Source organism: Schistocerca americana, chromosome X, assembly GCF_021461395.2.
Source record: "Schistocerca americana isolate TAMUIC-IGC-003095 chromosome X, iqSchAmer2.1, whole genome shotgun sequence".
NCBI lineage: Eukaryota > Metazoa > Arthropoda > Insecta > Orthoptera > Acrididae > Schistocerca > Schistocerca americana.
The window spans coordinates 574,810,597-574,838,341 of NC_060130.1; the positions used below are offsets into that span (position 1 = coordinate 574,810,597).

At 39.0% G+C, this 27,745-nt stretch overlaps 1 protein-coding gene across 2 annotated transcripts in view; it reads right to left on the reverse strand.

Moving 5' to 3' along the window:
- The window catches only part of LOC124555244 (tolloid-like protein 1), a 584,842-nt gene that overhangs the window by 127,224 nt on the left and 429,873 nt on the right, over positions 1 to 27,745 (reverse strand). The gene's annotated exons all lie outside the window — the stretch shown is intronic.

Sequence of the window (27,745 nt, forward strand, 5' to 3'; positions counted from 1 at the left end):
GATAATTGGGGCATGGATCATAGCATATCAAAATTACACAAGAATTTAGATTTCTCAAGTCAACGTTTGTCTAGGGTGGATCTTCAATATCACAGTGAGATGGTTTCCAAATACATGAAGTGCTGCATAGGGAGACCACAAGTGTCTGACAAATAGGCATGATGTTGCCTCCCCAAAGCCATACAGATGATTGAAGCTCTACTGTCAGTCATATCACCCCTGATTTGAAAGTCGGGCATTAAGAATGTGTTTGCAACAGGACTGTATGGAGGCAAATGCACTGCATAGGCTTCAGCAGCCAGGAACCATCTCATGTACATTTGCCACCTCATGAGATCTGGCCACTCACTGAGATTCACGAATGTGTTTTGAAGTAAGAAAACTGGTTTATTGTGAGTTTTATGAAATGATAGCTTATGTTAAAATTAATTTTTAAGTGAAACCTAAATGTATGACTACAAAGCAGTTCTTAAGATATATGTGTAGATACTGTGCTACAGAATGAAAATCTGATCATATAAATAGTGACATAAACATTCAGACAAAGAAAGCAGTATGCAGCAGTAATTATGTTCATCTCTGGGTCACTTTTATAAAAATATTGGACTTGTGGTAGTACAATTCAGCCATTGTGAATTAACATAAAAGGGAATTACAAACATTGGCTGCAAGTGGGACTTGATTGAAATTGATGGAGGAAGTTGGAAACTTGTGCTGGACCAGGATTCAAACCCAGGTTTTCTGGTTACTAGACAGATGCTCTGACTAGTAAGCCATCTGGACACAGTGGTGATTGCAGTTGCACTGACTACTGTAGCACGCTTCCTGTCAGACCCAAATTCCCAACTTATCTGCACACTACCTATGTAGTGGCCCTTACCCATTATCCTCATTACACATGGCATTTTGTCAGTTCCTATAGGTGAAATGACTGGTACAGGGTGCCCTCAGCCCTGTAAGGCCAACTGAGAAGCTACTCAGTTGTTTAGTAGTGGTTCCAAGGTCAAGAAACCTGACAACGACCTGAAGGGTGGTGTGCTGACAACATGCCCCTCATACAATCTCCAATGATGCCATTGGCAGAGAATTAGATAGTTGTTACTGAGGCCTGACTGGTCTACCTATGTCCAGAACATGGAACTTTAGTTTTTTTGTATACATTAACTATGTTTTTCTTAAGACACAAGGGACTTACAGACATTGGCTGCAATTGGGCATTGATTGAAACCAATGGGGAAAGTTGAAAATTTGTGCCAGACTGGATTCAAACCTGGGTCTCCTGCTTACTAGGCAGATGCTCTGACCACTGAGCCATCTGGAGACAGTGGTCGCTGCTGCTGTGTAGGCTACCCAAGCACACCTCCATCAGACCTAAATTCTCAACTTATCCTCACACTACTAGTGTAGTGCCCCTTTGCTCATTGTCCTCATTACTCTCAGCATTTTGCCAATTTCCACAAGAGTTTAAGTCTGGTGTACATCTGAACTGAAGAGATTATTAGCCATTTCACCTTAAGTATATGTACAGGGTGTTTCAAAGAGGACTTTACAGGTTTAAAATTCATATAAATTTATTTAAAGAAGACATAGTGCTGGGTTTAGTGTTATTTTGTAGGGAAGACATCAAGTTTATTTCCTTAAACAAAAGACATTGTATGTGGCTTCTGCTGGTTATCCTGCACACAACCCATAGGAAGTCAATTTCTTCCAAAAATCGTTGTAGCATTGCAGGTGTAACATGCTCAGTGGTAGCATAAATTCTTGTGCTACGTTTGGGTAGAGAAGCCAGCACAGGAGGTACAAACATGATATCCTTGATGAATGCCATTAAAAAAAAACAAAAAAAGGAGTATCAAGTCTGGGGAATGTGGGGGCCATGCAATTGACGCATCACAGCCAATCCATTGACCTTCATGCACCATCTTGCATGAAGTAAACATTTCATTCTTGGTCAAGATCATCAATCAGTGGTCTCAAAAAATGTTGTAACATATCCAGGTACATTATACCATTGATGGTTCTCTCATGGAAAGAAAGGGGCCATACACATTGTTCTTGCTCAATGCACAAAAAACGTTCAGTTTGTAGCTATCATGAACATGCTGCAATGTTTGATGTGGATTTTCACTGCTCCAAATCCTACAGTTATGGGTGTTAAGCTTGCCACTTAAGTGAAAAATTGACTCATCAGAAAAGATGATTGTGTCCTAGAAATGTTCATCCTCATGAAATCGATTTAACATAACTGCACAGAAGTTCTTGCATTCAATTTCATCAGTATCTTTTATTGCTCGTATGATCATCAATCTGTATGGTTTCAACTGCAAATGGTTTCTCAACACACACTAAACAGTCGTATATGGGATCTGCAGTTGACAAGATGCACATCAGGTTGATTTCATAGGGCTGTTGATGAAACGTTGTCTCACTCACTCAACAATGTTGTCAGATGTGCTTGGATGACCTGATGATTTCCCGTGTCTTACCAAGCACCCTGTTTCTGCAAAACATTTATGCCACTCTTAAACTGTAGGTCTACAAGGAAGATCTTTAGCATATGGTACTTGGTATGGAAATTACCCCAACTTTGATTCTTCAAATGAAAATACACAGCTAGCACACTTGGGTCCAGTGAAGGCAGCCACGTTTAACACAACTGCCACTAGCACTCTTTATGGTGTGATTCGGCACTAGTGAACTAAGGGAGACAAAACTTGATGTATTTTCCTACAAATTGACATTACAGTCACCTCTGTAGATACTATGACTTAATTTATATGAATTTTCAAAGTTGTAAAGTCATTTTTGAAACACCCTGTATGTGGCGAGTAATAAGGTTAATGGGCAAGGGGAACTACATTAGTGGTGTGTGGATAATATGAGAGTTTGGGTCTGATGGAAAGTGTGGTGCGCTCTTCCATACAACTGCAATGGCCACTGTGTCTGGATGGCTTAATGGTCAGAGCATCTGCCTAGTAATCAGCGGACTCAGATTTGAATCCTGGCCCAGCACAAATTTTCAACTTTCCCCATTGAACTCAATGAATGCCCACTTGCAGCCAATTTCTATAATTCCCTTGTGTCTTAAGAAAAACAAATTAATGTATACAAAAAAAAGTAAAGTTTCATGCTCTGGCCCAAGATAGGCCAGTCAGGCCTCAGCGACTACTATGTAATCCTCTGCCAATGGCATCATTGGATGTGGTATGGAGGGGCATGTTGTCAGCACACCACTCTCCAGGTTTTTGTCATGTTTATTGACCTTGGAACCACTACTAAACAACTGAGTAGCTTCTCAGTTGGACATACAAGGCTGAGGGCACCCATTGTCTCACCAAGAGAAAATCTCTGACAGTACCAGGAATCGAATCCAGGCATGGCAGTCAGCCTCACTGACTACAATTCACACATACAGAATTTGCATATTTACAGGTGTAACTTGAAAAAGATCATGCAGGTATGGTAACTAGGTAACGTATGAGAAATTGAGAAATATTACCACTCATTGGCGGAAGGTGATATCTATTCCACTCTTAACCATACAAAAAAAAAAAAAAAAAAAAAAAAAAGCAAGGAAGCATGAATACACTATTTATGTGAGAAAAGATTCAACTACAGAAAACTTTAAATATAAACATAGTGTCATTACCACACAATCAAAGAATATGATGTATGTTTTTAATCATAATGTCATTATCTGAGAGCATACACATATCAAAAAAAGTTTTGCATCATCTCAGTTCCCAGAACTCCTGAAGATAGACGTTTACCAATGAGTGTCGCATATGACTTCAACCAGACAATCATTGGAGACATGTTTAGAGGCAACCTGGTGAGGGTGAACACCTTAGACACACTGTCCAGTAAGAGCAGCAAGGTGGAGGTTTCGTGCTGTTTTGTGATGGCATTATGTGGGGCCGACATATGCTGCTGGTGGTCATGGAAGGCACCGTAATGGCTGTACGATACATGAATGCCATCCTCTGACTGATAGTGGAACCATATCACCAGCATATTGGCAAGGCATTCATCTTCATGTATGACAATTCGCATCCACATTGTGCACATTTTGTGAATGACTTCCTTCAGGATAATGACATTGCTTGACTAGAGTGGCCAGCATGTTCTGCAGATATGAATCCTATTGAACATGCTTGGGATAGATTGAAAAGGGCTGCTTATGGACGATGTGACTTGCCAACTACTCTGAGGGATCTACACCAAATCACCATTGAGGAGAGGGACAATCTGGACCAACAGTGCCTTGATGAACTTGTGGATAGTATGCCTTGATGAATACAGGCATGCATCAATGCAGGAGGACATGTTACTGGGTATTAGAGGTACCGGTGTGTACAGCAATCTGGACCACCACCTCTGAAGGTCTTGCTGTATAGTGGTACAACATGCTACATGTGGTTTTCATGAGCAATAAAAAGGGCAAAAATGATGTTCATGTTGCTCTCTATTCCAATTTTGTGTACAGATTTCAGTACTCTCGGAATTGAGGTAATGCAATTTTTTTTCATGTGTGTACATAATCTAGGGTTAAAGTCTGTAGGAAATAACATGTGGACATTTATTTAATGGTAAAGTTAAAAGTGCAATCTCATTGGTGCATATACAGATTCAATTAAAATAATTGAATCTGCAGTGACAAGTCATCACTTCATGAAAGTGTATAAAATATGTACTGCAGATACACTACAATGGGATCCTGGATTATATTTATGATGATGTCATTATGAATAAAATCTTGTAATTTGTAGATGATTCCAGACATGACACATCAGTAGGAGTCATCCTTTGAAATATGTTGCCAAAGAAATCAATAAAGATGAATTTTTACAAACTAAGTCTGATGAAGAATTTGAAGAGGACACTGAGGGAAAGTTGAACCCATCCAGATAGCCAAGCATGTTAAAGTCTTGCTTCTGGAATGCAGGGAGGCATTTTGGGCCCAGATCAAATCCATTTCATGGATTAATAATGGGGGCTGTTATACCGGTGAGCCTGGGTATGGTTTTTTGGCATTTATCCACATCTGTCTACATAAATACTGAGCTAGTTGCCAGATACCACCTCAGTTACACAATGTGTGAACACCTTGTAACACATGTCACATCTGGCCATGCAATTACACTAGATGCAGACAGAAGGAGTGCGATGATTCCTCCACTGTGGGAGCTTGCAGTAGCTTTAAAATGCCTTTGGGAGTGGTAATCCCATGGTGTAATAGCCTATGTATCATTATGGTTGTTCTCTGTGAAATAAGAGAAGCATCATGGCAGTCCCAGTCTGACACTGACTGGATGAAGGGCACCAGACAGGAAGAAAGGGAATGAGAGGACGAAGAAAATTTCTGAGAGAATTTGGAGATATCAAAGATATCAATGAAATGTTGTTATTTCCTTTATGTTGTCATATGATGCAGTATAATGGAAGCCAAGTGTCAACCCAATCTGCAGACTTATACTGTTCATGTGATAGTCACTTTGTGTGTGTTTCCTACCAATGGATAAACTCAGTAAAATGCTGTTATAAAACTCATTGTTTAGGGCAGTTTATATCCAAAGTATTTCATCCATAGTAAGTGACAATTTGTAAGAATTCTGACACATAATTTTCAACTGTCAAAGAAATGACTACTGGTAGCTGAATTCAAATGGGGTAGTGCTGTTGAGGATGATCCACATGAAGGACAACCCAAAACGAAAAATGATTAATAAACAGAATTAACTATTAGAAAGGCTTGTATAAGATGGATCCCATACTTAGGCTGAGCAAAAGCCAATGTAAACACATATTTCCTGGCAATTTTTGGAACAATTTCTAGAAGAATATTATTGATTGTAGATGACTATTTGTTATTGAAACTGAGATGTAGGCACACTGCTTTGTGCTAAAAATGAAAAATGAAGCAAAATTGTGGAAGCTGTTGATTCCCCTGCATTAGAAAGTGTGGAATTTATTTTCGTATCAGAATAGTAATTACAAATTTTTTCTGGTGTATTGTCCTTATCAATTAGAGGCCACCTTACAAAGCTTACCAGTAACTAAGAAGTACTGTGTGTGTTCTGGACCTCCTGGATGAAAAATATGTAATTGGCACTCCTGACTTCCACCTAATCCTATGATTATAGAGATTTGTTGCTGTAAAATATTCTGAATCCTGTGAAGAGGTGTGATAACTGTTAGTGAATATTAGACAGACCATCTGTCATCACACTTCTCTTGATTGGAAGTGTGCTGGAGAAAGTGTATTAACGTAAACGGAACTGTATCAAAAAGTAAGTACACTTCTCACCACAAAATACACATTCTACATCAACATCTGCAGCTAAAAACATATTCTGCAAGCCACCATATCATCTATGGTGGAGGGTACCTTGTACCACTACTAGTCACTTTCTTTCCTATTCCACTTGCAAACAAAGAAAGGGAAAAACAACTGTCCATAGACCTCTGTATGAACCTCAATTTATCTTATCTAATTTTTGTGGTCCATATACAAAATGTACATTGGCAGCAGCAAAACCATTCTGTAGGCTGCTTCAAATGCTGGTTCTCTAAATTTTCTCAATAGTGTTCCATGAAAGGATTGATATCTTCCCTCCAGGGATTCCCACCTGAGTTGCGAAAGCATGCCCATGACACTTGCATTTGATTGAACTAATAGTAACAAATTTAGCAGCTAACCTCTGAGTTGCTTTGATGTCTTTCTTTAATCTGACATAGTAGAAATCCAGAAATATTGAATCTGCCTGTTGCCCATCATTCACAGTTCACAAAATGTCACGCGACAAAAAGGAAAGTTGAGTTTTGCAGAAGTTATGCTTTCTAACTCCATGTTTATTAGTGCTCTATATGCAGTCCCCTTTACAGATCAAACATACCTTCTTAAAAGTCTTCAGTAAATTAAAGTCAACCATTCATCTACTCAACTACATTCCTTACATGCTCATTCCATCTGATGTTGCTTTGCAGTGTAATGCTTAAACATTTAATTGGCATGACTTGTCAAGCGATACATTACTAATTTTGTATTTGAACATTACGGAATTGTTTTTCCTACTCATTTTTCTACATTTAGAGTGACCTGCCATTCATCACACCAAACAGAAATTTTGTCTAAGTCATCTTGTATCGTCCTTCAGTCACACAATGTTGACATATTCCCATACATCACAGCTCCATCAGCAAAAAACCACAGATTGTGGCTCACCCTGTCTGTCAGATTATTTATGTACCTAGAGAATAAGAGTGTTCCTATCACACTTCCCTGGAACAATCCTTGTCTGTGATGAACACTCACTGATGAGAACAATGTACTGTGTTCTACTATTTAAGAAGTCTTTCAGCCACTCACATATCTAGGAGGCTATTCTGTGTGCTCAGACCTTTGTTAACACTCTGCAGTGGGACACCTTGTCAAATGCTTTGCAGAAATCCAGAAATATTGAATCTGCCTGTTGCCCATCATCCACAGTTCACAAAATGTCACGCGACAAAAAGGAAAGTTGAGTTTTGCAGAAGTTATGCTTTCTAACTCCATGTTTATTTGTGGACAGAAGCTCTTCTGTCTCAAGGAAATTTATTGTATTTGAACTGAATATTCAAGAATTCTGCAGCACACCAATGTTAAGGATACTGGTTTGTAGGTCAGTTCTTTTACCCTTCTTATACATAGGAGTCACCTGCCTTTTTCCAGTTACTTGGGACTTTGCACTGGGCAAAAGATTAACAATAAATACAAACTAAGATGGAGCCAATGCATGCTTTGTAAAACAGAATTGGGATCCAAATAGACTTCCTCACTCACTTGTTTACACCTCTTTCAGTTGCTTCTCCATGCCAGGGATGCCTATTACTATGTCCTCCATATAGGAGTCTGTACAGTGATCAAATGACAGTACATTTGTATGATCCTCCAGTGTGAATGATTTCTTAAATGCAAGATTTAAAACTTCAGCTTTCCTTTTGCTGTCTTCTGTTGCCACATCAGATAGTCAATGAGTGATTGGCTAAAATCCTTTACCCCCTTAGTGATTTTACATAGGACCAAAATTTTCTTGGGTTCTGAGCAAGATCTTTTCCTAAGATATAATGGAGGTACTGTAGTTCTTGAGTGCCTCACACATCAATCTTTTTTACAGGCACTTGAATTTCTACTAACTTTTACCTCTCATTACTTGGGTGTTCTTATTAGAACTGAGAGTGTAACAGTCATTGAATATTCAGCAATTTCTGAATTTTTTATTTAAACCATGATGGAACTTTTCCATCCTTAATCAATGTATTTGGCACATACTTCTCCAGAATGTGATTTATGATTCATTTAAACTTTGCATAAATAAAAATAAATTTAAGAAATTTAAAAAAATTCCTCTCTGTCCATCATACTGGAACTAAAAGATGTCCATTCATTTTCTAAGTATGATGCTAACAATTGCTTGTCTGCTCTTTCTAGCAGAAACATTCTCATAACATTTTTAATGGATCATCATCATTATGATGATTTTATGATCACTAATCTGTGTCTTTATGTTGATGCTGTTAGTAAGGTCAGGCCTGTTTGAAACTACAAAGACTAAAATATTTACACTACATGCTGGCTGTTGAAGTAGCTGCTCAAGACAGTTTCTGGAAAACATGTTCAAAAGTATTTCTCAAAACTGCCTATCCATACCACCTGCAATAAATCCATAGACAACTTAGTCTATCCTCAGTAGATTAAAGTCACCTCCAACTATCGTTGCATGATCTGAGCATTTCCACAGTACTGCATGTCGAGTTTCTTTGACTGATTCTGAACCTGTCATGGCAGAACTGGGTGCACAGTAAAAACATCCAACAGTTAACTTGTATTCTCCTAGACCTGTTACATGCTTTGAGGTAACTTCACAGTCAGGCTCAGTTTCAACCTCAACAGATACAATATCTTTGTTGATTGCAATGCATATTCTCTCATTTATGGCATCTACTCCATCTTTTCTAAATATGTTCCATGCCTAGGTAAATATTTCAGAATTTTCTGCTTTAGGTTTTAGCCAGCTCTTGATTCGGAGAATAATTTGAGCATAACGCCTTTCCTGGAGGGTAGTAAATTCATGAACTTTGTTACAAATACTTTGACAACTTACTTTTAAAATTTTGAAAGTTGAAGTGTTTATTCTTTACAAGTTCTGATTTCACTCTCTGTGCATTGACTGGTGATCATCATCATTATGAGGATTTTATGATCACTAATCTGTGTCTTTATGTTGATGCTGTTAGTAAGGTCAGGCCTGTTTGAAACTACAAAGACTAAAATATTTACACTACATGCTGGCTGTTGAAGTAGCTGCTCAAGACAGTTTCTGGAAAACATGTTCAAAAGTATTTCTCAAAACTGCCTATCCATACCACCTGCAATAAATCCATAGACAACTTAGTCTATCCTCAGTAGATTAAAGTCACCTCCAACTATCGTTGCATGATCTGAGCATTTCCACAGTACTGCATGTCGAGTTTCTTTGACTGATTCTGAACCTGTCATGGCAGAACTGGGTGCACAGTAAAAACATCCAACAGTTAACTTGTATTCTCCTAGACCTGTTACATGCTTTGAGGTAACTTCACAGTCAGGCTCAGTTTCAACCTCAACAGATACAATATCTTTGTTGATTGCAATGCATATTCTCTCACTTATGGCATCTACTCCATCTTTTCTAAATATGTTCCATGCCTAGGTAAATATTTCAGAATTTTCTGCTTTAGGTTTCAGCCAGCTCTTGATTCGGAGAATAATTTGAGCATAACGCCTTTCCTGGAGGGTAGTAAATTCATGAACTTTGTTACAAATACTTTGACAACTTACTTTTAAAATTTTGAAAGTTGAAGTGTTTATTTTTTACAAGTTCTGATTTCACTCTCTGTGCATTGACTGGTGAGCATTCATCATAGGACTAAGAAACCCCATGTGCACCCAAGTAGCTGCTTCCTTTGTGAAGTGGTGCCCCTGACCTATCAAGAGGATTCCTACAATTATCCACACAGGTCCAGGAATCTACAGCCAAGACTGTCACAGAATTGACAGAGCCTTTGGTTAGACACTCCACTCAGCTCCAAACCCAAGGACTCTGATCAGTTTAGGGAATGATGCTGCTGACTGTCAGCTCTGCTGGCACCCCACACATGAAGCCAGTAGTGTTCACCGCATCTGCAAGCTTCCCACATGAACTGAGGATAGCCTCGGAACCCAAGTGACAGACACCATTGGTGACAAAGTGAACCACAACTTGCAGATGACTACACTGTGCATGCTCAGTAGCCACAAGCAGGCCTTTCTCCACATCTTGGATGAGTTCCCTGGCAGACACATTGGATTTTCTTCTGACTCTGGGTGCTATTACCCTAAGGGGCTCCATAACGTGCCTAATGTTGGAGCTCCCAATAACTAGCAAAATCCTCCCCCTGTGCGCCTGCTTGGATCCTGCTGAAGGAGCAGGCACCTGTCTACTCACAAGTTGAATGGGTGAGGCCAGACGGCCAGCCTCCACATTGCAGCATCTTCACTTCAAGGGATGTGTATGCGCTCCCACCCATCACTCACCCTGTAGTGAGAGTGGATCTGCCACTTCAGGTAGCCTGCAAGGTACTTTGGGGGAAGAGCCCATAGATGGAAGAAGCACCAGCAGAGGTATCCTAGGCAATGTGCCAGATTTTACACCATTGCTACACCCAAAGGCAATAGCCTGGAGATGGCTGACTGTGGCCAAAAGCACCTTGAGCTGTTGGTGAACTGCAGCTGGCTCCTCCTCAATCCACACATGACAAGCACACAGCCCATCGATCCTAGTAGCACCAATTTAAGATTTAATTGCAAAAGGATACACAGAACATTATATTAGGTTGGTGCATAGGTTTGTAGCTTTTTTCTTTTTTTCTCTCATGTTGGTATTCCATTGCTACGAATTTATTTATTGGAAATTGGAAATTTGTGGTAAGATCTTATGGGACCAAACTGCTGAGGTCATCCATCCCTATACCTACATGCTGTTTAATGTAACTTAAACTAACTTACACTATGGACAACACACACACCCATACCCAAGGGAGGACGCGAACCTCCGAAGGGGGCAGCCGCACGGACTGTGACAAGGCGTCCTAGACCACACAGCTACCCTGTGCGGCAATTTGTTTATCAATTGTCATTTTTTTTATTTTAGTTCACTGTCACTATTTGAATTTACATATTGTCATTTTGTCATCTGGAGACAGTGAGTGGAGCTGAAGACACTAGAAGATGGAGTGCCAATGGAAGAAATTGGAACATTTCCAGCATGTACTTCTGTTTGAGTTCAGTAGAGGGATGACAGTAGTGGAGGCAGTCAAAAAAATTGGTACTGCATGTCAGGATAATGCTCTTGGACAGATCACAGCAAGAAAATTGTTTTCTCATTTTAAGGAGGATCATTATGACATTAGTGGCTCTACATGTTCAGGAAGACCTTCAGTGTTTGATGAAGATTGTTTAAACACATTAACCCACAATGTATAGCAGTGTACTAGAGAACTGGAAAAGGTGATGTATTGTGATCATTCCACCATTGTGTGACATTTGCATCCAATGCGGAAGATTCAAAAATTAGCATTATGGGTATTGCATGCTCTAAGCCAATATCACACAATTCAGTGGGTGGCCATGTGTGCATCTCTGCTTGCTTGTCATCAATTGTCTCCTGAACAACACCGACCATTCCTAACCTGTATCATTACTGGTGACTTGAAATGGTGACTTTATGATAACATAATGAAAAGAAATGAGTGGTTGAGCCCAAACAAACCAGCAACTCCCTGTGTCCATCCATAAAGATTATGTTCTGCATCTGATGGAATGGTGATGGTGTAGTGTACTATGAGTTGCTTCCCAGAGGAATGACCATCGCTGCTGACATTTACTACCAACAACTGAGATGTCTTGCAGATACAATCCAAGAACAATGACCAGAAAGACTGCATGAAGGGACACTACTCCATGATAATGCCAACCCACATGCTGCTACAGTGAAGAAAAATAATATACAGAAGTTGGGTTGAGAAATAGTTCAACACTTTAATCACCTGATCTTACACCCTCAGATTTTCACCTTTTAGAGTCTGTATCAAACAACCTTCAAGGAACTTCCTTTCTGGAGGAAAATGCACTCTGAACATGGTTTAACAAGTGCTTCACCCCAAAACAGCATGATTTCTAAAGTCATGGAAACAAAAAGTTATCCTAGCATTGGCAGACTGTTGTAAATAGTGAAGGAAAATATAGTATTGATGACTAAAGTCTTTGCCATGTGTATCTGCCGTGTTTATTAAACGTATGGAAATGCGCTACACACTTATACACCAACCAGACACAAGTAATTGCTATTTTTCTGAAATTTCATCAATGACACCTAACTGAGCTGTGTAGTTGACTGCTCAAAAGAAATGACACCTGTGCTACAGACTGTGTGAATCCACACTTCACAATGACTGACATTAAATATCTTAACTACAAAAACACACATGGAATTTAAGAAACAGACTATGAAAAAACACAGTGAATGCTAAATATTTGACTTGCTGTTCTGCTGGGCCATCACAGGTAGCAGCTGGAAACTAACATTCCTTTACTGGGAGGTCAAGAAAGTTTTAGCTTGCCCTCACAAAACTGGACTAAGGTAAGAGGAAACAAAGAGATGAACATATGAATTATTTATTATTTTAAAAAGTGCAATTTTAAAGTAATGAAGTGGAATGTGCACAATGCTTGTTACTGAATTTACACAGGAAGTAATTTTAGTGAAAGGTATGTTTAAAGCACAAAAATGTGGAAACTAAGTTATCTATTTTTGTATTAGTGGTGTCTGCTCTTTTTGAGCTGTCCAAAAAGACAGACACCATTCATGGTCCTGCAGCTATATTTACATGACAAAAGAGAAATTCCAACATCCTCTGCAATTTGGCATTAAAATAAATTCAGTGGCAACAGAGGAACTAGAGGTAATATTACAGGAGTATAGGCCAAACATTCTAGTAGTTACAGAACATGGGCTAAAAGAAAATCACATAGGAATGTACAACTTGAAGAATTATGTGAAAGTAGCCAGTTTTTGCAGAACTTCCTATAAAGGTGGTGGGGTTGCTATTTTTTCTAACTATAAATCAACTAAAGCCATAAATATAACAAAATATGCTATAGAATTGAGCTTTGAAGCTACAGCACTGGAAACTAAAATTGCTGGGAATTTATGTTGTGTATTAGGTTTGTATCGATCACCAAATGGTATAATTAAAACCTTCTTTGAACAGCTGGAAGATATAATCCAACACCTCTCAAAAACATATGCTTATTTGATCATTATAGGAGATCTGAACATAGACACGAGTAAAAATACAGACAATACTAAGACCCTACTGGACTTATTGTGCATATACAATCTAAAAATAAAAATAGATAAACCAACCAGAGTAACAAAGCATAGTGAAACTATTATTGATCATGTAATAACAAATATTCCTACATGCTATTGTGACACACAGGTAATAAACTCCACATTAGCAGACCATTTTGCAATCATGATAGACATAAATATAAAGACTAGTGATTCAGTGCAGAAGATATGGGAAATGAGAAGACAGAACTACCCACGTAACATAAATCTGCTAAAAAAGATGTTAGAGGCAGAAAACTGGGAAACAATATATGCAGCTAAAGATGCAAACACCAAATGGAACCAGTTTTATTCTTTATTCAATTATTATTATGATGTTACATGTCCTGTTAGTAAAAGGCTTGTCAAACAGCAACAAAAAAAGAAAAGCTGGGTGACTGGAGAAGTAATCCATGCCAGAAATAATCTGAGAGTGTATTATGACCTCTCCAAACAAAAAAATAATGAGGCCTACAACACACTGTATAAAATAAAAAAGAAAGAGTACTGTAGTTTTATCAGAGAAACTAAAGCATCATTCATCAGGATGTCTATAGATAAGGGAAAGAACTACTCAAAAGGTTTATGGTCGTTCATTAATGGAGAGAGAGGAAAAGTAACAAATCGGGCAGAGGACATCTGCCCACTGATGAGTGGGAAAAGCAACGCAAACCCTCTAGAAGTAGCCAATACTTTTAACAGATATTATATTACTGTAGCAGACGAATTAATAAGTCAAAATAAAACAAATGCAGTAAGTAAATTGTTAAACCCCCCACATACAAATCATACTATGGTTTTCATACCTACAACAGATGCAGAAGTGTCAAACCTAATAAAACAACTTAAAATTAAACATTCTTCTGGCTTGGATGGTGTCACATCACATCTCATAAAGGAATGCAGAGAATGTATATTAAAACCATTGACACACATGCTGAATGCTGCGATAGAAGAAGGTATATTTCCAGATTCACTGAAAGTAAGTAAAGTGAAGCCAATATTTAAGAAAGGGAACAGGGATGAATTAGGAAATTACAGGCATATATCATTGATCTCAACATTTGCTAAAATCTATGAAATGATAATAAAGAATAGAATTGTGAGTTTTATAACAAAGTACAGTATACTGCATTCATCACAACATGGTTTCAGAGAAGGGAAGTCAACAAAAACAGCATCAACAGATATAATTGAGCACATTCTTAATTTACTTGACAGGCAACAAAAGACTTGTGGGATTTTTATGGACCTATCTAAGGCATTTGATTGTGTGAACCACTCAAAATTAATGATGAAATTATATCAGTATGGAATTAGAGGAAAATGCTATGACATACTTAAATCATACATTACAAATAGGAAACAATGCACAGAAATCAGACATACTAGTGGGGGAAACATAACAAACTACATATCAGAATTACAAACAGTTGAACACGGTGTGCCGCAAGGGTCTGTGCTTGGGCCAATACTATTTATACTCTACGTAAATGACTTCCCTAACTATATAAATCAGAAACTTATAATGTATGCTGATGACACAACAATCATTTGCACAGCTGACACAAAGGAGGAGCTTGAGAAGGAAGCACTCCTGACTATTGAAAATGCAAATAAATATTTAACACAAAACAACCTGTTTATGAATCAGTCTAAAACAATGAATGTAGTATTTCAGACCAAGCATAGTGAAAATTATAATATAAATGTTAATATAAATGGAAACACTATTAAAGAAGTAACCAGCACAAATTTTCTAGGAACTATAATAGACAAACATTTGGCATGGGGGGAGCACATAGATGCACTGTGTAAAAAGATAAACAAACAGATCTTCATCATGCATAAAACAGCTAAGACTGTGGATGATAAAGTCCTCAGATCAATGTATTATGGACTTGTCTTCCCACATTTGTCTTATTCGGTTCATATATGGGGAAATGCACAAGCTGGCTACCTAAAAAGAATATTCACAATTCAGAAAAGGGCAGTGAGATGCATTGCAAAAATACCACCAAGACAGACCTGTAGGCAAGCTTTTGTACACTATAATATTATGACAGTATATTCACTGTATATATACCAAAGCATAATGGTGGTAAGGTCAAGTGATAAACACCTCCTAAATAAAGATGTACACAAACACGGTACAAGAGGAAATGAAAATTACTACATGATAAACAGAAATCTAAAACTGTCTATGACTGCCCCAGAAGAAGCAGGCAAAAGGTTTTTTAATAAACTCCCCAAAATCATTAAAAAAGAAACAGATCTAAAATGTTTTAAAAATCATTTGAAACTATATCTCACAGAGAAATGTATATACAGTTTGAGTGAATACTAAGATGTGTTTAAACATATCATTACTGAAATGTACCTGTAAAAATTATCATTTCTGTATGTTTTTTTGATTTGTGTGTACATATAATGTGAAACATGTAAAACCTTTGTATGATTATGGACTATTTCTGTTTAATCATTTGTTTCATTTATATATATATATTGAAATCAAGTTTGATGTTAATAGGCTATTGTATGACACACCCAATACTCTCAGCTGGATTTTCAGCTGGAGTCCATGGGCAAAGAATAAATAAATAAATAAATAAATAAATTTAATTTGACTACATTCCATTATCCCCGTTTTGCTTTTGTTGATGTTCATCTTATATCTTTCTTTCAAGACATTGTCCATTCCATTTAGCTGTTCTTCCAGGTCCTTTGCTGTCTCTGACAGAATTACAATGTCATCGGTGAACCTCTAAGTTTTAATTCCTTCTCCACAGATTTTAATTCCTACTCTGAATTTTTCAATTGTTTCCTTTACTGCTTGCTCAATATGCAGACTGAATAACATCGGGGACAGGCTGCAACCCTGTCTCACTCCCTTCCCAACCATTGCTTCCCTTTCATGTCCCTTGACTCTTATAACTGCCATCTGGTTTCTGTACAAATTGTAAATAGTCTTTTGCTCCCTGTATTTTACCCCTGACATCTTCAGGATTTGAAAGAGAGTCAAAAGTTTTCTCTAAGTCTAAAATGCTAGAAACATAGGATTGCCTTTTCTTAATCTATTTTCTAAGATAAGTCATGGGTCAGTATTTCCTCACATGTTCCAACATTTCTATGGAATCCAAACTGATCTTCCCCAAGGTCAGTTTCTACCAGTTTTTCCATTTGTCTGTAAAGAATTAGTGTTAGTATTTTGCAGCTGTGGCTTATTAAACTGATAGTTTGGTAATTTTCACACCTGCTTTCTTTGGGATTGGAATAATTATATTCTTCTTGAAGTCTGAGGGTATTTTGCCTGTCTCATACATCTTGCTCACTAGATGGTAGAGTTTTGTTAGGCCTGGCTCTACCAAGGCTGTCAGCAGTTCTAATGGAATGTTGTCTACTCCTGGGGCCTTGTTCTGACTTAGGACTTTCAGTGCTCTGTCAAACTCTTCACGCAGTATCATATCTCCTATTTCATCTTCATCTACATTCTCTTCAATTTCTATAATATTGTCCTCAAGAACATCACCCTTGTACAGACCCTCTCTACACTCCTTCCACCTTTCTGCTTTCCCTTCTTAGCTTAGAACTGGGTTTTCATCTGATCTCTTGATATTCATGCAAGTGGTTCTCTTATCTCCAAAGGTCTCTTTAATTTTCCTGTGGTCAGTATCTATCTTACCCCTAGTGATATGCGCCTCTACATCCTTACATTTTCCTCTAGCCATCCCTGCTTACCATATTGCAGTTTCCGTCGATCTCATTTTTGAGACGTTTGTATTCCTTTTTGCCTGCTTCATTTACTGCATTTTTGTATTTTCTCCTTTCATCAATTAAATTCAATATCTCTTCTGTTACCCAAGGATTTCTATTAGCCCTCGTCTTTTTACCTACTTGATCATCTGCTGCTTTCACTATTTCATCTCTCAAAGCTACCCATTCTTCTTCTACTGTATATTCTTCCCTTATTCTTGTAAATAATTTCCTAATGCTCTCTCTAAAACCTCTGGTTCTTTCAGTTTATCTAGGTCCCATCTCCTCAGATTCCCACCTTTTTGCAGTTTCTTCAGTTTTAATCTACAGTTCATAATCAATAGATTGTGGTCAGAGTCCACATCTGCCCCTGGAAATGTCTTACAATTAAAAACCTGGTTACTGAATCTCTGTCTTACCATTATATAATCTATCTTATACCTTCTAGTATCTCCAGGCTGCTTCCATGTATACAACCTTCTTTCATGATTCTTGAACCAAGTGTTAGCTATGATTAAGTTATGCTCTGTGGAAAATTCTACCACGTGGCTTCCTCTTTCATTTCTTCTCCCCAATCCATATTCACCTACTACATATCCTTCTCCTCCTTTTCCTACTGACAAGTTCCAGTCACCCATGACTATTAAATTTTAGTCTCCCTTCACTATCTGAATAATTTCTTTTATCTCATCATACATTTCATCAATCTCTTCGTCATCTGCAGAACGAGTTGGCATATAAACTTGTACTACTGTGTTAGGTATGGGCTTCATATCTATCTCGGCCACAATAATGCATTCACTATGCTGTTTGTAGTAGCTTACCTGCTTTCCTATTTTCCTATTCATTATTAAACCTACTCCTGCATTACCCCTATTTGATTTTGTGTTTATAACCCTGTAGTCACCTGACCAGAAGTCTTGTTCCTCCTGGCACTGAACTTCACTAATTCCCACTATATCTAACTTTAACCTATCCATTTCCCTTTTTAAACATTCTAACCTAGCTGCCCCATTAATGGATCTGACATTCCACGCTCCGATCTGTAGAATGCCAGTTTTCTTTCTCCTGATAACAACGTCGTCCTGAGTAGTCCCTGCCTGGAGAACTGAATGGGGGACTATTTTACCTCCACAATATTTTACCGAAGAGGATGCCATCATCATTTAACCATACAGTAAAGCCACATGCCCTCAGGAAAAATTACGGCTGTAGTTTCCTCTTGCTTTCAGCCGTTCGCAGTAGCAGCACAGCAAGGCCGTTTTGGTTAGTGTTACAAGGCCAGATCAGTCAATCATCCAGGCTATTGCCCCTGCAACTACTGAAAAGGCTGCTGCCCCTCTTCAGGAATCACACATTTGTCTGGCCTCTCAACAGATACCCCTCCATTGTGGTTGCACCTACAGTATGGCTATCTGTATCATTGAGGCACGCAAGCCTCCCCACCAATGGCAACGTCCATGGTTAATGGGGGTTCATTGAAATAGGAATGCTGAATTGTTGATTTTTTTTCTTGAATGAATGACCTTTAAAACTTGGCAGCATCATCAGAGGAATGAGTGTGATACAGTCAGGCATGTTTTCCATTGTTTGAAGATGGATAAATCAAGTTAAAGCACATCATCTTTTATTTCAGAAGAACCTTACCAGATCTTACAGTTAAATTTGTAGTTATGCAGTCATGACTGAAGTAAGTCTCTCACCTGATAGTGTGATAGCCAACCATTAAGAAAATGAATAAGCTCTCTTAAAATTATGGGGTGAGAGCTTACAACCACCCATTTGCTGAGCATGCCACCTAACACAATGTGCCTGACTTCAGTGACTGCTACACAGCCTGTGTCATTTGAATTATTCCCAACAACTCCAAATTTTCTGAATTATATCAAAATTATTTGCCTCAATGAACATTGGCTTGTATTTGACAATATTAAAGTCTTAATGAAATTGAAAATTTCAAATTAGACAACAGCTTTTGTAGACAAGAGAAATAACATGAAGGCTCTTGCATACTTATTAATTATGACATAAAATAATAAATGATATTAATCATTTGAATGAAGAGTGTATATTTGGAAGCTGCTGAATTGAGTTGAGGGACCTGAATGTTGTAGTAGTTTCTATTTATGGAGTAACAGAGAAAGCTACAATTTAAGTTTTTCTGGTGAAATTTCATTGCCTACTTGAAAAACTCAGTAAAGAAAAAAGGAAGATTACAGTAACAGCTGCTGGCTTTAATGTTAACATCACTGATGAAAGCAATGAAGCATCAAAATTCACTGATTTAGTGAAATACTTTGACTTTAAAGTAAACTTCATACAATCCACTAGAGAAAATGCAAAGTCAGCAGCCTGTATTGATGATATTCTAACAAATTATGTATTTGACAATGTTTATAAATTTTGCATAGGTTTGGGAATCTCTGACCACTCTGTTTTATTCATGGAAGTATAAAAAATTGAAATAGAAATTTCATGAACAAAAGTCGTATGAAAAGGAACTTCAATTAAAACTACTCTGTTACATTTAGAAATAGGTCAACAGAGCTTGAATGGTCTTCAAACAGCTGTATTTCAAGTAATAGTATCTTTAACAAATTTTTAATTAGTTTTCTTTAAATATTTAATGCAACTTTTCCACTTGGTACCACATGTAACAAAATGAATAATAAATGTAAGTGGATAGCTCAAGGTACAAAAATTTCTAGTGCCAGGAAGAGGAAACTCCACAGTCAGCTGAAATCTAATAAAAACAGACATTTTACTGAGCATGTTCATTTTTGCAATGTTTTGAAGTATGCCAAAGTCAGACCTTTGTTCAAGAAAGGGTTGAGGGAAGATATGAGAAACTATCATCCTTTTCCTATTCTTCCATTCCTGTCAAAAGTGTCAGAGAAAGTAGCTGCAAGCCAAATCAAAACTTTTATTGTTAAAAACGATATTATTATAAGTAAAAAATTGGATCTCAAATGGGGAGAAACACTCTGGATGCAGTGAAAATCTTTACTGAAAACATCTGCAAATTATTGGATCAGAGAAGTAAAGTTGCATATATCTTCTGTGACCTCACAAAGGCATTTGACTCTGTGAATCATGACTTGCTTATCTACAAATCAGACAAATATGGGATTAAGGACAATCCTTTAAATTGGCTCACACCATACTTACACAACAGAAAACAATGGGTAACTATCACTTTGGATGCAGTGAACTATTATTCTAAATGGAGTACAGTATCACAAGGTGTGCCTCAAGGCTCCATTCTGGGGCCAGTCCTGTTCATTTCTATGTAAATGATTTACCCATAAATATAAATTCCTAGTCGGTTCTGTTTGCAGATGATAATTCTGTTTTAATTGAAGATGACAATGCAGAAAAATTCTGAGCTTCATCATAAGCACACAGAATACCTTAGAAAACTGGTTCCAGTTTAATGGGTTGAAACTGAACAGTACAAAATGCCATGTGGTACATTTCATAACCAAACTTTCAAAATATGTGGAACTTAAAATACAACATAACAATCAACTTGTGTAAAAAGTTGTCACAGTCAAATTCCTAGAACTACATGTATACAGAACTTAAGGTGGAATGCACATACTGACTTCCTATCAAATAAACTATGCAAATTCCACTGACTTGCGTACACAAAAATTGATTAGCATAGTTATTTTGAATCTGTTATTATATATGATACAATTTTTTGTGGAAATTCAAGTAGTGTATCTTGAATACTGAAACTGCAAAAGAAAATTGTCATATACACGTGTCTACTCAGCAAACAGAGTCTTGTCGCCCATTATTTCAGAAACTGCAAATCCATATACATTTATGAAACTATATGCTTCCTATACAGCAGACAAAAATTATTTGGTGAGAATAATTTTAACCACACATATAACATGAGAAATAAAAATAATTTTATGTTACCCACACACCAGTTGAAATTATGTGCATGGACTCCACAGTATATGGGGATGGTCACGTATAACAAGTTAATGAGCAAAAACATATTTAATATGAAATGAGAAATTTTAAGAAGGAGGCTACGGCAGATGCTGTGGGAGAATTGCTGCTATTCAATAGAATAATTCATTGAGGATGAAATGATAATTTGCATAAGTGTTAGATTTTATTGCTCATATATGTAACAAAATTGTGTTGTTATTTTGATGCTGTTTGTTAAAATCAGCTGTTCTGTGTTTATTGTGAAATTTTACTACAATTATGACATGCCTCCTGTACCTGAATCAAATGATTTAGATTATGAACATTATGAGACAAATAAACCATAATTCACAAAAATTACGTAAATAGTTATCTTTAATACATTGTCCAGGCAGATTAAAATTGTGACCACGTGTCAAAATCATGAATAACCACCATTTGCAGCACATACCACAGCAAGAAGAGAGTTAGTGAGGTTCTGGAAGGTGTCAACAGGGATGCAGAACCATGCCGACTCCAGTGCCATGGCCAGGTGTGCTAGGTTTCTCAGTCAATGAGCCATGGTCTGAACAGACCCATCAAGGTGGTCCCACAGATTCTTGATTGGGTTTAAATCCAGGGAGTTTGGTGACCATGGAAGCATGGTAAAGTTATCTTGGTGCCCTTTGAACCATGCATGTACACTGGAAGGTGTGTGACATGCATTGTCCTGGTCATAGATGCCACTGTGGCAAGGAAAAACCAACTGCATGTAGGGATAGACATGTCCCACAAGGATAGATGCATACTTGAGTTGATCCCTTGTGCCTTCCAGAATGATGAGACTAGCCAGGGAATGCCACAAAAACATTCAGACCAAAATCCTCTCTCCTCTGGCCTGGGGCCTTCTGATGATTGATGCAGGGTGTTTGCTTTCACATGTTTCACACTACTGGAGCTGATAATGTGATTCTTCATAAAAGTACACCTGTCACCACTCAGTGGACATCCAGTTTCAATACTGGCATGCAAATTTCAGCCTTTGTCACTGATGAACAGCATTCAGCATGGGTGCATGAAGCAGGTGCCTGCTGTGAAGTCTCATACTCTGCAATGTTCACTAAACAGCCATTGAGGAGACACTAATGGTAACCCCTTAGTTCATCTCGGTGGTCAGTAACTTAATAGTTGCACATCTATTTGCTAGTACACATCTCTGCAGCCATCATTCACCCCTGTCACCTCTGGCCTATGGTGCAACACAGTTGCCTTCCAACCGGTTTTCGATAGTGCCATTTTTCCATGTATTGTACACTGTAACCATGGTAAACAATTCACAAACTTATCCAATTTCAAAATGATTCCACCCTTAACCTGAAAGCCAATGATCATGCCCTTTTGGAGATCAGATAAATGTCTGTGTTTCTTGGTTATGACAAGCACTGCACTTTCGTGTACCCCAGACTTGGTTCTTATACCCTCCACTGCTAGTGCTGCCACTTAACGTCTGTGAGTGGTTGTTGCACAGTGATGCTGAATATAGGCAGTAGCCACACCACTAATGTGACTGCATCATATATAATATAATATTAAAGAATTGCTTACTGCTACAGAATGTGTGTCCTACATCAAAATAATTTAAGGTCACGTATACAATTCTGACATGCCTCCTGTACCTGAATCAAATGATTTAGATTATGAACATTATGAGACAAATAAACCATAATTCACAAAAATTACGTAAATAGTTCTCTTTAATACATTGTCCAGGCAGATTACAATTGTGACCACGTATCAAAATCATGAGCGTCCGTAGGGCCTGGACTAGGTATCAGATGTCATAAGCGCATGAATGCATCTGAGATCGCTCTCTAAGTTTTCATCTATTTTTAGGTTGCAGATATATATTATAACGGTTTTTGTGATAATATTTACTATATAAGTGACTTATTAGTGGTTTCTTCATTCACCTCTGCCTTTCTTGTGTTGTGACCTGATATTTGTGAGTGTTTCGTATTGAGCAACTTAACCTCTTAGCCGTGTTTACATTCCGCACTGACCAGTTGCAGCTGTAGCGGCACATTGTTTGTGTATAGTAGTTTATTTAGGAACTTTAGTAGTCTTCAACCAGTATTCTTGGTGTTTTCCGGTGGAATAACTTCAGAAGAAATTTTTGCGAACTGCTTTCAGTTTCGTTACTGCCATTAGACGTTTGATTTTCTTTCTGTGTTAGTATTTTGTTATATTCTCATTTGTTGTTGATTAATACTGTCAATAATAGTAGTTACTTTCCTTGTAGAGCAAGTTTGTGATTATTGTAGTCAGTTTTTAACATCTTCTTATTGTAGTAGCGGAACTTAGATAAAGTTGTTTTCTTGTTTCAATAACTGTAAAATTTTACCATGAGTGAGAAGTGTGGGCTTTCCCATAGGTTCGTGAGTAGTGGATTGCAATGTGAGACTTGTTCGAAGTATTTTCACTGGGGGGAATGCAGTGGGGAGGCCAGTGGGCATTCTGGTGAGATCCTCTCCTGGAACTGCAGGTTATGTAGCAAGAGTAAGTTGATAGAGGAGCAGGAGCGTAAGATCTGTGCCCTTCAGGTGCAGTTGAAAAACGCACAGGAGGAGCTAGATAGGATGAAGAGGGAGAAGGGGGTTGGTGAATGGGAGCTGGCTGTTGGCAAGAGATCTGCTAGGAGACGAAGATTTTCAGATAGTTTTACTATTGGTGTTTGTAATAGATATGACCAACTGTCAGAGTCTAGTGGAGAGGAATCTCTAGTAGCTGTAGATGTAGGAAGTATGCAGCAGACCTCAGCAGTTACGGTGGCTAGGACAGTTGCAAAGTCTAAGAGAAAGAAGAAGGTTCTGCTGTTAGGTAGTTCTCATGGTAGAGGTGTAGGCCAGCAGTTGCAGGAAGTTTTGGGGAGTGAGTACCAGGTCACCAGCATTGTGAAGCCTAATGCAGGATTGGCTCAGGTGACTTTTAACATAGGGGGGTTATGTAGGGATTTTACAAAAGAGGATCAGGTAGTGATTGTGGGTGGGGCTGGTAATAGTATTGATAGGGATGGGGAGTATGACATAGATGGTGACCTGGAAATGATAGCCACTCGGACTGGCAACACGAATGTGCATTTCGTGGAACTGTTTCAGCGTCATGATCGGCCTCATCTTAATACAGCCGTCAGGTGTAATAACATGAGACTTGGGGGTGCGCTAATGACAGAAGGCATGAGTCACATTTCAGTGGTGTCGGTGGAGTCTATCAGCAGGACGGGTTTCACTAGACATGGCCTGCACCTCAACAGGTATGGAAAGGGGAGGTTGGCAAAGCTTATAGGTGACAGCATAGGTGGGGGTGGTGGGATCACTCATGGGAAAATTCCGGTAGTTGTGGGTGTTAGAGCTGTACCTTTTTTAGATTGAAGTCAGCTGACAGGTATTCCTACTTAAGGGAAGTCTCTCTAACAAAGAAACCACTTTCGACAAAGCTTAGGTATCTGATTAATGAGGGAATTAGTATATTTCATCAAAACATACAAGGCATTAGAGATAAAGTTAGTGAACTGCTTATAGATGTTGACTCAGAAATTATTGGTATATCTGAACACTTCTTAAATAAGGAGATAATTCAGAGGCTTCCTTTACCAGGATACAGGTTGGCTGGCAGCTTTTCTAGGAGCTCTTTGCGGTGTGGGGGAGTAGCCATGTATGTGAAAAACGGTATCCCATTTGAGTCAATTGATGTTTCAAAGTACTGCACTGAAAAGGTGTTTGAATGTTGTGCAGGTGTGGTCAAATTTAGTGGAGCTAAGCTTCTTACTGTTGTTATTTATAGATCCCCAGACTCTGATTTCACAACATTTTTGATAAAGCTAGAGGAGGTTCTTGGTTCACTTTATAGGAAATACAAAAAGTTAGTTATATGTGGTGACTTCAATATACACTCCTGGAAATGGAAAACAGAACACATTGACACCGGTGTGTCAGACCCACCATACTTGCTCCGGACACTGCGAGAGGGCTGTACAAGCAATGATCACACGCACGGCACAGCGGACACACAGGAACCGCGGTGCTGGCCGTCGAATGGCGCTAGCTGCGCAGCATTTGTGCACCGCCGCCGTCAGTGTCAGCCAGTTTGCCGTGGCATACGGAGCTCCATCGCAGTCTTTAACACTGGTAGCATGCCGCGACAGCGTGGACGTGAACCGTATGTGCAATTGACGGACTTTGAGCGAGGGCGTATAGTGGGCATGCGGAAGGCCGGGTGGACGTACCGCCGAATTGCTTAACACGTGAGGCGTGAGGTCTCCACAGTACATCGATGTTGTCGCCAGTGGTCGGCGGAAGGTGCACGTGCCCGTCGACCTGGGACCGGACCGCAGCGATGCACGGATGCACGCCAAGACCGTAGGATCCTACGCAGTGCCGTAGGGGACTGCACCGCCACTTCCAAGCAAATTAGGGACACTGTTGCTCCTGGGGTATCGGCGAGGACCATTTGCAACCGTCTCCATGAAGCTGGGCTACGGTCCCGCACACCGTTAGGCCGTCTTCCGCTCACGCCCCAACATCGTGCAGCCCGCCTCCAGTGGTGTCGCGACAGGCATGAATGGAGGGACGGATGGAGACGTGTCGTCTTCAGCGATGAGAGTCGCTTCTGCCTTGGTGCCAATGATGGTCGTATGCGTGTTTGGCGCCGTGCAGGTGAGCGCCACAATCAGGACTGCATACGATCGAGGCACACAGGGCCAACACCCGGCATCATGGTGTGGGGAGCGATCTCCTACACTGGCCGTACACCACTGGTGATCGTCGAGGGGACACTGAATAGTGCACGGTACATCCAAACCGTCATCGAACCCATCGTTCTACCATTCCTAGACCGGCAAGGGAACTTGCTGTTCCAACAGGACAATGCACGTCCGCATGTATCCCGTGCCACCCAACGTGCTCTAGAAGGTGTAAGTCAACTACCCTGGCCAGCAAGATCTCCGGATCTGTCCCCCATTGAGCATGTTTGGGACTGGATGAAGCGTCGTCTCATGCGGTCTGCACGTCCAGCATGAACGCTGGTCCAACTGAGGCGCCAGGTGGAAATGGCATGGCAAGCCGTTCCACAGGACTACATCCAGCATCTCTACGATCGTCTCCATGGGAGAATAGCAGCCTGCATTGCTGCGAAAGGAGGATATACACTGTACTAGTGCCGACATTGTGCATGCTCTGTTGCCTGTGTCTATGTGCCTGTGGTTCTGTCAGTGTGATCATGTGATGTATCTGACCCCAGGAATGTGTCAATAAAGTTTCCCCTTCCTGGGACAATGAATTCACGGTGTTCTTATTTCAATTTCCAGGAGTGTAAATTGTATAAGTGATTGTGCAAGGAAAAGGATGCTGGTAGACCTCCTTAATTCACATAATCTTATGCAAACCGTATTCTTTCCAACGAGAGTGCAAGGGAACAGTAGAACAACCATAGACAATATTTTTCTTCATTCGTCATTACTAGAAGGGCATTCTGTTAGCAAAATGGTGAATGGCCTTTCAGATCATGATGCACAAGTTTTAAGTCTAAAAGATTTTTGTGCTGCAACACATGTTAAATATAGTTACCAACTTTTTAGGAAAGCTGATCCAGTTGCTGTAGAGACTTTTGCAAACCTTATCAAGGAACAATAGTGGCAAGATGTTTATAGTGCTGATACAGTAGACAATAAATATAATGCTTTCCTCAAGACTTTTCTCGTGCTCTTTGAAAGTTGCTTTCCATTAGAACATTCAAAACAGGGTACTAGCACAAACAGGCAGCCTGGGTGGCTGACTAAAGGTATAAGAATATCTTGTAGAACAAAGTGGCAATTATATCAAAACGTTAGAAACAGTCACAATCTAAATGCAATAGCCCATTACAAACAGTATTGTAAGGTGCTTAAAAAAGTTATTAGGAGGCCAAAAATTATGTGGTATGCAGATAGAATAGCTAAGTCTCAGGATAAAATTAAAACCATATGGTCAGTCGTAAAGGAAGTGGCTGGTCTGCAGAGACAGGTCGAGGATATAGAATCAGTGCATAGTGGGAATGTCCGTGTTATTGATAAGTTCCATACATGTACAGTATTTAATGATCACTTTCTGAATATAGCAGGTGAACTAAATAGAAACCTATTCCCAACAGGGAATCATATAGCGCTTGTAGAAAAAAGTGTTCCGAGACTGTTACCTGAAATGCTCCTCCATGATACTGACAAGAGGGAGATTGAGTTAATAATTAAATCACTAAAGACCAAGAACTCTCATGGATATGACAGGGTATCTAGCAGAATACTGAAGTATTGTTCCATGTATGTTAGCCCAGTACTTAGCCATATCTGTAACTTTTCCTTTAGGAGTGGTCGGTTTCCTGACCGATTAAAGTACTCGGTAGTGAAGCCACTCTATAAAAAGGGAGACAGGGATAATGTTGATAATTATAGACCTATTTCTATGCCATCGGTGTTTGCTAAAGTTATCGAGAGGGTTGTATATGCAAGGTTACTGCAGCATTTAAATTCACATAATTTGCTGTCAAATGTACAGTTTGGTTTTAGAAATGGCTTAACAACTGAA